Source organism: Anopheles stephensi, chromosome 2 (assembly GCF_013141755.1).
Source record: "Anopheles stephensi strain Indian chromosome 2, UCI_ANSTEP_V1.0, whole genome shotgun sequence".
Classification (NCBI taxonomy): domain Eukaryota; kingdom Metazoa; phylum Arthropoda; class Insecta; order Diptera; family Culicidae; genus Anopheles; species Anopheles stephensi.
This window is the reverse complement of record NC_050202.1, coordinates 32,265,031-32,281,167: the sequence shown is the minus strand read 5'-3', so window position 1 is coordinate 32,281,167 and position 16,137 is coordinate 32,265,031. Positions and strand designations below refer to the sequence as shown.

General features: G+C 46.0%; 1 protein-coding gene across 3 annotated transcripts in view; it reads left to right on the top strand.

Moving 5' to 3' along the window:
- LOC118505273 (matrix metalloproteinase-2) overlaps positions 1–16,137 on the top strand; it is a 288,477-nt gene that overhangs the window by 175,414 nt on the left and 96,926 nt on the right. The gene's annotated exons all lie outside the window — the stretch shown is intronic.

Here is a 16,137-nt window from a genome sequence, read left to right as displayed (position 1 = left end):
GGTGTCTTTCTCATGACATGCTCAGCCGACTGGAGCCTGGTACTAATTCGCTAATTCGCTGGACGATGGTGAGATCACCGTACAGCTCCACACAAACGGGGCCAAAAATCGTTCTGAGCTTCGTTCTCTCGAACACGGCTAGGAGCGTTTCGTCAGTTTTGCACAGAGTCCGTGATACAGAGGCGTATGTGATTGCAAAGACTATACATTTTCTATACAGCCTCAGACCATAGTCCATCGTTCTTGTACATAATTCAAAATCTATTTGGTTTTCAGTGCTGGCCTTTAACTTAACCTCAGATAAGCGAAATTTTGAACGACTTCAAAGGTTTGATCAAATATCTTTACATTCCCCCTGATTCAATGCGTGTTTGTCAGCAGGGCCGCAAGTAGTTTCACCATCATTATGGTTTTCGTCTCGGGAATCTCCAAGCAAAGTGTGTCTATTGATGGCTAGGTAAGCTTCTGCAGGATAGCCAGTCTTGCATACAGAGAGACGGTTAAGACAAGATTCGATTCCCGTCCCTGTCGCCTGAAGACTAGCACCACCATCGCCAACGCATTTTCTCAGGCAATAAATTGCGGGTTAAGTCAATTTGGAAAGTCAAAATACAACATTATTTCTTTGAACAACCTTCCTAACCTCAATTTGTACATTTACCGACGTTTTTCCGACGCTAAATGGAAAATCTAAATATTTTAACCGTGTTTCTATGCGTGTGTTTATCTAAATTTCATACAATAAAAATAGATTGCAGGCCAAAAGCCATAAACGTCCAATTTCTGGCATCAAATATTTAAACACTCCCAAAACTACAGCAAAACAAAAAAACACCAACTAGCCCAACGTATTCATCGCCCGGATACCAATATTAGCTGAACGATTGCACTTTGCTTGCTTTCAGTGGCAAGTAAAATATTGTCCATCATATTACGGGGTCGGCTCGTGCACGCTCTTGCTCTCTCTCTCTCTCTCGGCGATCGGACTCGGCAGTGGAGGACTCGAAAGCCGCGAGTTTGTTGCATGGGTATATTTTATCGAAATAAAGCTATTGTTCCCCGTTTCGCATAGATTATTTATAGTGGCTGGTCTGACCGTCGACGGACTAATGCTCAAAAAGAATGTAATAAAGAAAAAAAGCAACCACTAGCAAGTGAAGGGGTGAAAACAAGGGCGGAGGGTCGGCTTTACAGTATGGCGGCGAAGGGCACAGGCCGAAATGGCTTCAACATATAAGCGGTTCTCCGTGTGTTTGGCCGTGCGTGTGCGTTTGTATGGTTGTGTGCAGTGAACAATGAGAGACCCTCTTATCCCTTCATATGCCGGCTGCAAATCGCTTATGAATGTTACATGACCAGTGATTCTTTTTTTTTATGTGCCATGAACACGTTGCGGCCCATGCACACTTGTGCTGGGTGTCGTGTGTGTGTGTGTGTGTGTGCGTGTTTGTATGTGCGATCCCTTTTAGCGGATGCTGATTCGTTCATCTATTTGGCAATGATTTTGTAGTTCCAATGTTTGGCCATTCAATGTTTTTTTTTTTGCTTGTGCCTGATGTGCCTGGCGTTACATCCAGCTATATCATATTTGTTGCCGTTCGCATAACAGCGAATGGTGCTGGTTTTGTATGAAATGGACACTCGTTGGCCGGTCAGTTCGATCGGTTTTGTTTTTTCTCACTCCCCATCTTCCTTGCTTTGTTGCAGTTGAACCGAAACCATGAAAAGGACACAACAGCTAGCCAAATCGTAACTGAGGCCACTTTTATTATTATTTTTTCAATCCACCATTTTCCACCCCGTTCTTCCGTCCCCATTTTACCATGGAAAATGACACAGATATGGAAGTGTTTCTCTCTGATCCCTCTCGCTGCTGGGGAGTGTTCCAAAAACCCATACCAAACCATCCGTATGCTAGAGAGGCGCGCGAAATGCTTTTCAACAGCCCTTTTCGGCGTGACGAGAAGGAATTACGCTCATTCGCTGTGCCAGTGCAACTATGTTACCATTTTATTATTATGCCATTCGGTACGGTTTGCTGGGGCAGGGTGCCACGGGGAACTTCCCCGAACTACCCATATGTGGAAATTCTATTTTCAGCAAACCCCAACCAACCAAAGCATATTGTTCATAAATTTTTATCACTAAATTTGATGATGGATGGTGCGATTACTGTTTGTTATTACCAGCCAGCCGCTAAAGCGAAGCTGCCCCTGCCTGCATACATCACATCATACCACCAGGGAGAGAATATGCTCGTCCCATGGTCGGTCGGTTGGCATCGCTTTGAAATAGTTGAGCCTTTTTCGGGGGAAGATATATTTATGTACCCGTTCTCATTTATGACGGAAAATAGAAAAGTGCCTTGGGATGCGACCATGAAACAATGTCCAGGGAAAAAAGAAGTGCCTGGTCGCGCTGGTTGTAATCCATCTGTGTCGTGGTTGGATGAAATTTTATGAGAACTTATACTTAACCGAGCACATGCTCCTGTTTGATGGGTGAGGCTACTAAAGCGGACAGCTTAATGTAGGAGTGTGTGGGCAAAGGCAGTGAAGGACATCTCAGATCTCATGTCTAGTCTTTTTTGTAACTAGCGAACGACTGACATTCTTCAAAAAAGGCTTCAAAAAAGATTTTTTTAAAGCTTTTTCCTATCACTTACATAACATATTACCCACACGCAAGTCGCTTTTAACCATTTTTTTACAGGGCATAAAACTAGCCGATTCACCGTTTAAATTTCCCTTAGAATATTTCGCCCCCACAAGTTCTACTGCTGAACCATAACACACCCGTGACCCGAAAGCATGTCAGGCATGTAAGCATCCTGCACAAACAAAATTCTACCGATGTTACTACTGAAAGATAACCAGGTTGAGCAGTAGTGGATCCGTCGGTTAGCCAAAATATTTCGGCTCGTCCTCTCGATTCGGTGTGTTTCTTTTGAAACGGATTGATGAGAAAACGGAACCGTCACATCAATGGTGTGCGTTTGGCAGTGGCAGCCTGGTAAAGCGGAAACTGTCCAGACCGGTGCGATACTGTGTCATCCCTGTCATGGTCGGACATTTCTTGGAATCATCTCCTTAGAAAAAAACCCGTTACAACACACAAAACGTAACAATCGAGTCATTCCTTGTTAGCATATACCTTTTCGCCACGAGCAAACGATAGAAGCAAGACGAAAATACACAGGCAAACAACCATCATCCGATTGTTTCCGACCCGGTGCGTGTCAAAGGGCTTGCAGTCATCGTCCGGCACCCGAGGATACGTATGCATGGCTCATTTGACATTTATCGGTGCGAAGTTCTCACACGCTTGTCGAAGCGTACTACACCTCATAAGGTATGTAAGTGCGAGATGTTACGACAACTCGTCAACGTGGATGAGTTTGCCCTATGAACAGGTGGCCGAGGGGCGAGATGATGTCCTAGAGAGAGAGAGAGAGAGTGAGAGAGAGGTTAATTTTCAGGCAGGCACCCATTACATCATGATGACCTGATAAGCGAAGGTGCCATAAAGGGTAACGGGGTGTGTTTTTGTTATTAAATTACACCCGATTGCTATTTATTTGCCAATCTCGAAATATTTTAACATCCCAAAACTGTCATTTTTTAAACCCCTCTTCAAGGTTCAGAGCGACTTCCAACGGCATGTGATGGTGATATAAATATTTATCCGTTTCTATTTTTTTCATGTTTACAAACGGTGTCGAATGCTTATTATTTCTTGCCAAACAGAAATCCCAACCAGAACATCCTTTCCGTTATGCCACATCAAATGACGGCTCATCAGAGACAGAGAGGACTTCCAGCATGGGCGAACCTCTCTCACAATAAAATCCGTTCCACTTCCGTTACCTTGCGCGTCGTACCGGGGTTCGGTGCATTTGTCCTCCCCCCTGGGTCTGTGTCTACCTACTACTTTAGGACATACTCACAGACACACACACACATACCTACCCTACCACATAAAAGCCTTTTCCGTCATCACCAGAGTTTCTGCCAGATCCGCGTCTCGCACCATGTTCAGGTTTTGTTGAAGGGTTTTGTGAGTGTTTGCACGCCATCGGGCACATGCATGTGGACGATGTGGTGTGGACCCTGTCGAAGCGGGGTGCGAACCCCGATCGACATGGTCGCCACCGCCAGCACGGTTGACGATTCCGGTGTGTGTAATGTCGTAGAAAAGGGTTCAATGATTTTCTTGTTATTGAATATTTTATGTGCCGGAATGGAATGGCCGACTAGGAAAGAAGGTTCTGCGATCGTGTGTGTGTGTGTGTGTGGCTACCCGTCGCTAGAGACAGTGCTGGTCCTCGACGAGACGAGACAAATGTTTCCATGGCCTCGGTGTTTCTCTTTTGCTTGGTTGCATAGCAAAATCATGTCCGAAGGGTGGGTCCGGAGCGAAAGTGTGTGAGGTTATGTTGCGGAAAAATAATGATGAAATGAGAACCAAATGTTTCTCGCATGGCCGGACCCACACATCACAGTAATGTGGGTGGCACACTTTTATGGTTGAGATCTGAGTCACGTGTGTGTGCGTATGTATGTGCGATTTTTACAACAGACTTCTTTTGTTAAGAATAATTGAAAACGTCCCTAAACCTTTTGACCAATTTTTTTTAACTAAACTTGAACGCAACTAACACATTTATGTGGTTGTATTGTAAAAAGCGCACATAAAAACAACCCATATTATCTCCATGCTAACCTCGCGACAATGGCGAAGAGAACCGTTTCCAAAATTGATGATGTCACCGATTTTCGGGTGCTCGGAACCGGACCGGACGGAAGAACGGTCGCGGACAGCGTTGAGAACCCTCTCAAGGCTGCTGACATCATTAAAAGTACACGAAGTAATGTCGCCAGCAGTAAAGTGCCACGCCTCGGCGCTACCCGTGCGATTTTTGCCCAACTTCTTCAACGGTCCTTGTAATTGTGTAAGAGCGACCAGGCGCCTCCACCGATCGAGTTGGAGCGAGGGTTTTGCGAATGCTGCATAGAAAATTCATCCACTCAAACAGATTTCCACATGCTCACACACACACACACATACATCCGGCTCTTCTTATGAAGGCTGCAGGATGGAGGAGCAGGAAGCTCAATCTCCGGTTGGAAGAGATTTGGCCCTTACTCGCTGCAGCTGGCTGGCTGGCTGGTGGGAATGATGGAGAGGACGAGTGGGCACTTATTTTCATGTTCAATTATAATTTTAATTTCAAGTGACACTCCTCTGACGGCGCATTAGTGCCAAGAGGACGCCAAACAGGGAGCAGCTATCGTGCGCTGCCCAGCCGATCGGCAACCACGTGACGAAAAGCTTCCAGCAGCGGAAGCAGCTCACGTCGAAAGCTGTTACACTTTACATAACACTCCCTGTTTGCCGTCAGTTATCGGGGACCAGGAAGCCAGTGGAGTCGATGATGTCGCGAACTGTCACGTAAGGAACCCTTTTCCGTTCCAGGTCCTTTTTTTTTGTTGGTGCAGACATATTTTCTGCTTTGGGTGTGCTCTAATTGCATTAAGTCTCCGTAGTAGGCAGTTGCATGAAGATGCCTCGGTTCATTATCGATTTTCTTTAATTAAGATTGAACCTTTCGCATCCAAGGGCACTTAACACACATCGAAAAAAATGCGAAAGAAGCATAAGTAGATGGATGGAGAAGTGCTTCTTCTTTTTGTCTTTCCACTCTCGCGCGCTATCACTTCTGGGGGTTTTAATTTTACCCCCAAAAACCCCGGGACAGTGTGTGGTGAAGCAAAACAAAAACGAAATGAAAATTTAATCCGACACGGTGGCTCTTGGCGCTCTCCCTTAACCTCGGGAGCAGCGGGAAAATGAAAATTGAAATTAATTTTTCAATATATTCACGCGCGCCCCAAATGGCGAATGGCACGCGGTTCTTGGCGAAGAATTTCACGCCTTTAAGGCGCGGGCGTGCAGCTGGGTTGGAGGATGGGTGGAGTTTTTCCGGGGCCGTTGAAGCTGTAGCCACGCGGATGCAAGTCGCTATCGAGACTGACTGAGCCTCATTCTGTGTGTATGTGTGCGGGGAAAAGAGCCAGAAATATTGGGAATGCTGGCAACGCCTCACTGAATGTTCGCAAGCTTGTATCAAACTCGAATCAAGTCACACACTAACAAACACATCCGCGTGAATGAGAAGCTACGTTGAAGAAATGAACAGCTATGCAACCACCTACCGCAAAGTGTCACACAACCTGTCAAGGACAGCGCTTTGCGACTTTTCGTGGCTTGAGATAGAGCGATTTGAGCGCATTCTGCTCACCAGAAAGAGGTTTTCTTCTTTTTGTTTTTTTGGTATTCCAAAAGTACATTCGCGGTAAATCTACCGCTTTTACGATGGTTTGAAAGTTTCGCAGCCTTGCAGCTCGGTTAATTTGGCCCGCTCGCTCCGGTTGAAGCGCTCGTGGTTTATCGAGCCCGGAAGCCCGGAACTTATTCCAACACAAAAGAGGATTTAAAATTTAATCCTTCTAAGGATGCGATGTGGAGTAGTGTGCCAGTGTGTGTGTGTGTGTGTGTGTGTGTGTGTGTGTGTGTGTGTGTGTGTGTGTGTGTGTGTGTGTGTGTGTGTGTGTGTGTGTGTCTATGTACTTGTGTCTGATTGTGGTGGTTTTGTATTTGCTGGAAAACTCAATTACATCAGTTTCCTCAACGGTGTTCCCGGGGCAAACGTGGGAAATCTGCCTACTTGGAAGCGGATTTCTCTCGTCCGCTTGCCAATCTTCTTGCCACTGTGTCAATCGGGCCAATCAAACCCGTTGATTAGATTTCACCCGTAAAGGGAAATACCTTCGTCAGAACCATTCCCTCGCAGGCATTGGCACTTTGACCGCATTCTCTATCGAATGGAAATCCTGCGGGAAATCCTGGTCACGAATGTTGCGGCAGAATGCTGGACCAGGTCCTAGGTGGTCCATGGCAATATGGAATGATAATTTCATGCTTTTATACAATATTCAGTTCTAGCAGTACATGAGCGTGAGATTGATTTATTTAGGTACATACGGCTAAATCGATGGACTGAACTTTTTACGTTATTTTTTCGTCTCTAACTTTGCTCTACTTTAACTTATCAATCTTCTATGTTATGGCAGGTCTCAGCTTCGTATAAATGCACAACTAATCCTTTTTTACGGAAGGAAGCGAACAACCTTCAGCTGATGTTCCATGTTGTAAGCATGTTAGCTCGGGCCATATTCCACTTCTCATTCGCCATGGCGATGATGCTGATGACAGTGATGATGATTGCACTATGTGAACAGTGTGAAGGACAAGTGTCTTAAACTGCGTCGCAAACACCTTCCCTTCGCCTAGCCGCGCAACCAACTTCAATTTTCCAATGTAAATTCCCCCGACGGGATATGCAACATAAACGACAAGCTGCCAATGCCCTGTCCTCTACCCTCCGTCTGCGCATTCCTTCCCTCTTTCCTTCCAGTCGGACTTTGGTTCGTTTTAAGAAAATTGGATTTTCACTTCACGCGACCAAGAGCCAACCACACACACGCACGCTCGCTTGGACGCCTTGGCGCGCAAGGATATGGCCACTCTAAAGCGATTCCACGTGCTCTGCCCCACAGGCACTTTACCTAATGATTGTGTAATTCGATAGCTTAGCGTAGGCGCTTCTCCCCGTACCTTTGCTTGTCCGGCCCGGACTATAACCGGCAGTCCACGGGGTATGCTTACACATTACCAACGAAAGCCAAAAGGCCACAAAAGCCTTTAACGACATGCTCATAATCGGTGGTGACCGGGGCACACAGACCCATGTCTCAAGTAGCTATGTAGCCCGATTAATTAAAAAGTCATCAGCTAACCTACTCAATCATTTAAGACGGACGCGATTCTTCAGAACTGTTGATTTGAATTATATCAGGGTATTTAACAATTTCCTGCAATGAGCAATTAAAAATAACAATTATTTGTGCCTGTATAAACTACTTGTAAGCCCCGTTGGGCTGGTCATGTCATGAGAATATCACCGGACGAACCAGCTCGCTTCCTGTGACTTGATTTTACCCGTAGCTGGATAATCATGTCCTGCGTACGGGGAGGCGGTTTGGATGGGATTTGAACCCCTGTTCTGCCGTGTGATAATCATCGCCTCGGTCGCCGGACATTATACTTTTTCAGTTAAAAAAACAAAAAAATCATTACTTGTTTGAGTACTTTGCCAAACCTTAAAATAAAAATTGGTCGCTACTATGTGTTCCATTTACACTGCTGCTAAGCCCTTGCCTACATTGGTTCGTCGATTTATCGTTAATATTTAATACAAACCCATTCCCGCAAAATTAAAAATAAATCACCTTCGTCAATATGGCAACTTGTGATACCGTGTGCCATTCGGCATACCTCGCGCCCACCCAAAGCAAGCAGATGATAAATTGCGAACGTGGAATTATATGCGGTACCCATAATCAGGCGTTCAATCGACAATTACCGTTGGGTCAAGGATTATCTGGTGACAATAATTGAAAATTATCATAATCGTATGTTACCGTGCAATAGCAACAAACATCGTCACCGCGTTGGAAAAATGTACAAGCCGTTTCGCTGTACACAGGGGTTTGCCATTTTGAACAGTGGATTGGGCTGACAAAATGCGACGAAATGAAGGCACACTTAAGCGGCACCGTACCGTACCGTAGAGCACGGATCAAATCGTCGGACACGGAAGCGATTCCCGGGTGAAACTGTTTAATGATTCATACCGTCAAATGATTTCCCATTGGCTGGCAACTCATACAGTCCTGGATATTGAAACGATTGCGACAAACGTCCCCCCGAATGCGTACGATTCAATCGGATTGTCGTCGTCAATGTGTGAGTGTTAGGGGCCATGAATTTTTGGCTTCGTGTCGTTTTGCATTGCGCACACATCGTACGATGCTTGTTCTGTTAGGCAGGCTTTAAACACTCACCGCACCACTACTAGCGAGTGGGAAGCGCATCCAACGCCCTCTGGACATAACTCTGCCTCGTTCCTGTGCAGCAAACATCCTGCTAGATACAGAACGAGAGTTCCTTTCCGACGCATGATGATGCAGGACCTTCATTAGAATGATTCTAGGCCAGCAGCTAGAACTCAAGCGATGATGGTTTTGGGAAGGTTATTTTTTGTTTGATGAGCTTCTCCATTCTCTGGTGATGATTTAGTCATCACGGCATTGTGTTTCACCGATCCCGTAAGGAGCCGTAGCCCGTTCAGTTGCTCTAAATGAAACTCTATCTTGTTGAATTTTCGGAAGCACTTCTCATCTGGACCAAAACCTCAACCCTCCAGATCCAAAAGGATGTTCAGAAGTGGAGAGAATGTCACAGCGTTATTATCGTGCAACGGCGTCGGTACACGTACGTACGTACCTCTTTTACATCAGCTGGCCGTTTCGGTAACGAATTCTGGGAAGCGAGAATAAAAGAAATACACACACAGACGATAATGATGAGTCAACGCAACTCACCACTGCAAGCAGAACTGGGGCCGGGAAAATCTCGCACCCATATCCGAAACTTCGGCAGGACACACCGTGGAAGGAAGTGTTTCTTTTTTGCTTCGTCCCCCGAAATCCACTTGTAATCCACTTGATATCTCGTTATTTGAAGTAGACAAATTCTGTGCGATGGTACACAGATACAGGCCGGACGGACGGTATGTCAGTAAGAGGTAACCAAACCATGTTCCTGACCGTAAAGCGTGTCCTGCCACCGAACCGTACGAGAATGAACCAACTTTCGTGCTTTCAAGTACGAGAAGTGACCATCGAACAGGGGATACACGCTGTACCAACGAACGGACCGACGGATGGCATAATTCATCCTTGCTTGTATTAGCACACGCCAGACTCGATCTATCTGCCCTGCCCGAAAGGTCATACCAAGGAATCCTTTTGTTGACGTCCGCACACTACTCACACGCGCGCAGACCGGGGCGGATGGCGGATACTTTCATCTTTCTATGATGACCAGATCAAGACGGACACATCCGTCGCAATAACAACTCATCTGCGCCTTCATCCAACAGCTCCATCGTTCCCTTGCCTTCCAATCCCACACGCACACGTGACTTTGCCACGTGGAGCATTATTATTGTTCCATTTACTTTCCTATTCTTCATCGTTTCATCCTGTGTCGGTCGGTTTGCGGCGGTACCTTTTCGGGGCAGGCAGACACAACCCGATTTGAAGAACCACTCAAGATGTGTACATACGGTACGCGGAGCCAATCGTACCGGGAGATGGTTCCAGGAACGGCACAGAGAGCGAAAGCTTCTTGCGGCTGCCCTGATGGTGACAGATTTTCAGTCTATCCGTTTTCCTTGTGCTTGGGCAACCGAAAGGAGAAAAAAAGAAGAAGATGTTCAATGACTCCAATGTTGACCAGAGTGCTGCTCATCGCGATCATCATTGCAAACGAATCTCGAGAAGGATTCACCTCCACCTCGTGATGCTTGTACGAGCGGGAATAAAGTAGCCCTTTGCCCACGAAAGCATGCTCCCTGCCAGCCGGTAGTAGCTGTGAAGATGATTGTACTCGATCGAGATCGAAACCAAGCGCATTATCGTATGATACTAAGATAATGTTGGTTTTCGGTTTCGACATGAACCGAACGACGGCCCTACAGTGATGCCCTTCTCTCGCTCTAAAGAGACATATTTGGTTTGTCCGACGTCTGGCAAAGATTAATAATACTCATCAGACCTCAATTGCAGGCTCAAGCTCTTAAAGCAGTCAGCCCGTTGGTCGGTGGTTTAAGACAGGTTTACCTCGCCTAATGTTCTATCTCGTGTATCAAATTTTTATCTGCCTCAACAACCACGCTCGATTTTATCCGCCTCCCGGTCACAATGAAATGAATTTCTGTGCGACATTTGTCAATGTCGTTGCTGATAAGCGTGCCCGTCGTTGTGAGCGATGTGAATTCTGTAACAAACCAAAGGATCTCCACTTTTTGTCTTTCTCGAAACAGCTGTTTGATACCGCCACGATGCGATTTATCATCCTGCCGACCACCGACGGTTTGCTGTGCCATAATTCCAAACCACCGATCCGCCCGTTGCCGGGTTTGGTGGACATTCGATTTCTTCTCCACGGGACGGCACTTTTCTGTAAGGAGCGTTCGGGCGAAACGGAAATAGCCTTCGCGAATACAATCGAGAAACGAATCGAAATGCACCTCCCGGCCCGGCGTCCTACTGGCGGTACGACTGAAACGCTCAACTATCTTCTTGTTGTAAGGTTTTTGAGTCGGGCTGGAAGTTTTAGAGTCACCGCTTTCTTACAATTGTTATGGAATGTCCGTTCTTCCCACCAACTACACACACATACACAGAGTCGCACAACAGGGCAAAGAAATAAAACCGTGAAAGCTATAGCGGCGGAGGATAAGCGACGTGAACGAGCGAAATAAAATCCTTTGCAATATTAATTTAATTTACGAAATTGAACCTACCTCGCCATCCGTACCGGTGCCACAAGCCAGAGTCGTAAGAACGGATCACATTCCTCGTGAGAGTGTCCTTCGCTCCATTTCGCGCCGTTCGCTCCACCCGCTGCCCTAGAGAGTCGGTCGAATGCGAACATTTCTCCAGAAAGGACACTTTTCGCAAGACATCGATTGGCTAGGATGTGTTGGTATCTATGTGTGTGTGTGTGCATCTGTGTGTCCCGGCAGTTGTGTTTGAAACCTACAAGAAGAATAAATATGCTTACCACTTGGTTCGTTGTTTGAGTCCGCCCGACATGAGCTTTAGCTAGAAAACTCTTGAAACAACAGAAGATCGATGATGACATTTTCTGGCTGCTTCATTCGATTCTCGGCGACCCGCGATGGAACTTGGGGCACGTCTCAGAATTTTAAAGAAATGAGGAAAAATATCGTTCGGGGAAGACACTTTTCCTAAGTAAGGAATGAAAGAGAGAAAAATTTGCTGACCCAGTCCGACAAGCAACTTGCAATGCTTTGTAACATTCCAACAGCAGGGACGGGCTAAGGACATATCATGATAGCCGAAATGTTCCCAAATTTTCGATCGGCTGGTTGTGCTTTTTTCTGTTCAGTTTTGGAGTTTGTATGTTCGTTAATTGCTAAAACTAATTGCTAGTACAAGTACTATCACAATGTAAGTCTTTGCTTAGTCTAAATGCGCCTAAAGGTATGCAATTTATTATATTGCATGTATTTAACGCTTCAACGCTAATCACTAGCCAACCCGTGTTATGCCGTAGAGAACGTGTCGGATGATGAACACTGCCAGTCGTATTCGGATGATGAAACAATCTGTATAATATTGCTTACGATAATAACACTCCCCGCTCGAACACACTTCGGTCCCGGGGTTATGGTGTAGCTCAGGATCGTCTCTCCCGCACCCGACAATGAACACTAATGATAAGGTTATGAATTTATGCATGACCGCCACCGAATGCGGACAATCTTTTCTTTTGGGTGGTTGCTGAACTTTCGCGACGATCCCTTCAAATGTCGGGGCTCTTCTTTTCGTTGATTTTATTTATGGTCATTCGGTATCGTACAAAGCGGACGAGAACGCCATTCGGTAAGGTGTCGTTTCGAGTGCTTGTCCTTAAGAAATCCCAACCCTCGCTTGCATATGGGGTAGGAAGACGCTAGGACCAAAACCAGACCAGACCGGACCGGAGCCTCAACAGTAAAACCTCAAAGCAATGCTCTCATCATGAATATATCCGTCGGAGCCGCTTCGTGCGGTGATTTCTTTGAAGTCGTTACCACACCGGGAGTTGAAAACTCCAATTGACCTTCCGAGAAGTTGTTGCCTGCAAAGTGGATTACGGCCACTCAGCATACATGCGACCCAAGGGTGTCAGCGAAAGAAGGATGGCAGTGAGAGAGACGACCGATCAAATAATATTCCTTTCCCCAGACATTCGTCTTCGTGATAAAATATATCCAATCGAAAAGCGGTCATTCATGGTGGTTACAAGCAGAAAAGTGCTTGACCTGTTGTAATAATCCTTCGGTTGCTGATTGCCACGAACGAATGAGGCGTTTTCGGACACTTCCATACGGTGGTTCGGGCAAGCCGGTCAACTTTCAAGTGCCACAAATGCTACTTGTGCTAATGAACGCAAACACTGATCGTCTGTGGAAGGAGGGCACACTATTGATGATCTATCCAATTGGTCTGGTCGGTAAGAGTTTCAAGCTTTTCGTGCTGGTTTGTGAGTCACTCCACTGCTACTACTACCATTGCTTCTTTTGATGAGCCTTCGGTTAGGATATTGTATACTTTGCATATGAGCTTCTACTACTTCAATCCAATTATCTCCGGCACGATTACATTTGAATGACTGGTTATAGGAAATTATCATTTCCCGGAAAACTCTCCATACTGCGCTACGGTGTGACCGCTTGGAGTGATGGATGATCTCCAGAGGGCTTTCCAGAAAAACCTTCATCACTATTTATTGACACCTGTCTGGTTGAGTTTTTGTGTGCTGAACCTTTCAGGATCATTGTTCCAGAAATGGGGACAAAGTAAACATAAAATCGTAAACCTCTCAGAAATTACAACACGTCCAGTTTAGCCTGGTACCAGGTATCGCAAAACTGGTAGTTGTTTTGAGATTTGATTTGAAATTTTATTTGACTAAGGGGAAATGGATGTTTTCGTTGAGAAGAAGAGCCAAAATTTGAACACCAGAATAATCATGTGTTATCCCTGCAAATCATTCCATATTTGCTTTGAAATCTTCCTTGTAGTTTCGTAGTTTCGATATTCCACGTGTCGGTATCAGACCAACGGACAGGTAGCAATAACATGAAACAGAAATACGTATACTGCTTACTTGTTTACCAGTACCGGTTTTTCTGCCTTAACTCAACATGTCCTGATTGCTCCGAACATGCGGAACACTCTATTCTGTTCCGTTCATGTGATTTTTTGCGCGTCTCTCAAACCTTCGGCTCATGATAGCTTTGCAAAAGCAAAACACAACCAAATTCGGAAATGTCGAACGAGACAAATAAAATCCACAGACAAACGGTTTCCCCCAAAATGACCGGTTAGTGTGTGTGTGATATAGATGAGACACAAGACTAACCCAAGGATGAGGTCACGCAAAAGACCTATCCGGGAGCTGTATAGTCGGGGCAAGCATCATGGGTTCGCATTTTCGCAATTTCGCCTAGATGTTGCGTATGAAAAATCTGTGGGTGTGTGTGTGTTTGTCCTGCTTCATGCCTCTCCAATTCGCAATTCCCCCGCCTAAGCTGGAACTGTGGAGGACCACAAATTGATATTTAAATGAGGGAAAATTGATTTTCTTTTGCCCTTCTGTCGGTGTGCTTCGGGGAAACGCGGTGGTGAAGCCATTTTGGCAGCCACACTCTAGCTAACCCACCAACTTTTTGCATGGATTGACAGTTTCCCCCCGGATAGAGAGCAGTCGGATGGGAAGCGGTGACTCTCGTTCAATAAAACAAACACACGGAACAGTGAGCAAAAAGCGTCCAACACACGATACACGACGCATCGCTCCCAGGACCGTTCCTCCACAGACTTAAATGGGAACAATTTGTAGTGTAGTAGTCTTCCATTTTGTGTGCTCACACACACAAACAATGCACGCGCCATGACAACAATGTGGGTGGTTCTTTTACCCGTTGCGAGCGTGTCCGTCCGTCCGTAACAAGCGCAAGATGTTGCTGCTGTACGGCAGTCGAGTTACCAGCGTGTGGCACCATTCCGGCACCACACGAAAAAAAGGCGCCAGAAATGACTTCTTCCTCCGAGACAGCACGCTAAGCTTAGCCTAGCCTAACGGCTCCCAAAAACGACAAGCTACCTTGTCGGCCCGAAGTGCCCACTCGCTGCTCCAGCCAGACCAGCCACTCCAATTAATTTGAGATTTAAAATTTATATTCATCTGTGACAGCCGTCGTTGGTCGGTGACGGTGCTGGTTTGGGGAATTTTAGAAGTTGCAGTGGCATCAGCAAAAACCCGGTCCAGGCCCCACACCAGGACAGGTGCTTTATGCATTAAAGGCGAAACGTGATTTTGATGAGCTGGCTCGTCGAGTCCCGGAGTTTGACGGGCGTGCTTCAAACCATGGTCTGCGTGTGCATCAATGTGGGATGCAAGATGGACGTAACTCCGCTAAGATAGAAGAGCATTTAAATTGAAGCACTTGCCAGTCACATAACCACACTTTTACACATCACCGGCACCGAATGCCCATCACCGACAGGCTTTGCTCTAGCCCCTGCGCTAATTTGGCACCACAATTTCTCCAAAACCTTAGGCAACGCGTTTTCGTAGCCATCGACACGGGAACAATCAATTTCGCGTTAGCATTCTGCGGCCTGTGTTGTGCACCACCAAAATGGGAACAATTTGCGGATGCACCTGTCAAGCCGGTTTGACGGACGATCGGCATTTGAAATGTGTCAAAACGTAACTCGTTTCTGGTTGTGTGTCGATCAATTATCTGGTTGAAGTTCTCTTTTTTTTTGTATCAATACAATGCATTTTCCTCACGTATCAATGTGCTAATGATTTGTCTTTGTTCTTTCTTTCCAGGTAAGCATTCCAAACTGTTGTCCAAATTGTGCTGTGAGTTTGGGGTATGTTACCGTAATCGAGCTGTTTATATCTAAAATGTTAATTCTTCATCAATTAAATCCCTTCTTTTTGGATGCTTTAAAACGTATGCATTCTACGGGGAAATTAATTCCCAGAATCCATCCCAAAGGACACGCTCCCAAGCCAAAACGCCGGTCGGAAAGGCTTAAATAAAAGTCATGATTTATCGACACATCACAATGTACGGTGCGAGCTTACGGGCGTATTCAGCCGTACCGAAAGCAAACCTCAACCGGCGCCCATCGGCCAAGACAAATATCATCGTCTTATCGTTAATCAATTCCACCAGGGATATGGATGCTTAACGATATGTGGGATCATGGCTAGTTAGGACTTCGAGAGCCTTCCAACCACTCCCCGGATCCAGCCATTGCGCCACGGAGGCGCCTAGCTTCTCGTCACCCACCGACGTTGATGATGACAAATCGGATTTTTGGACTCTGCCTGCCGTCCGAGATAGTGTTCCCGGGC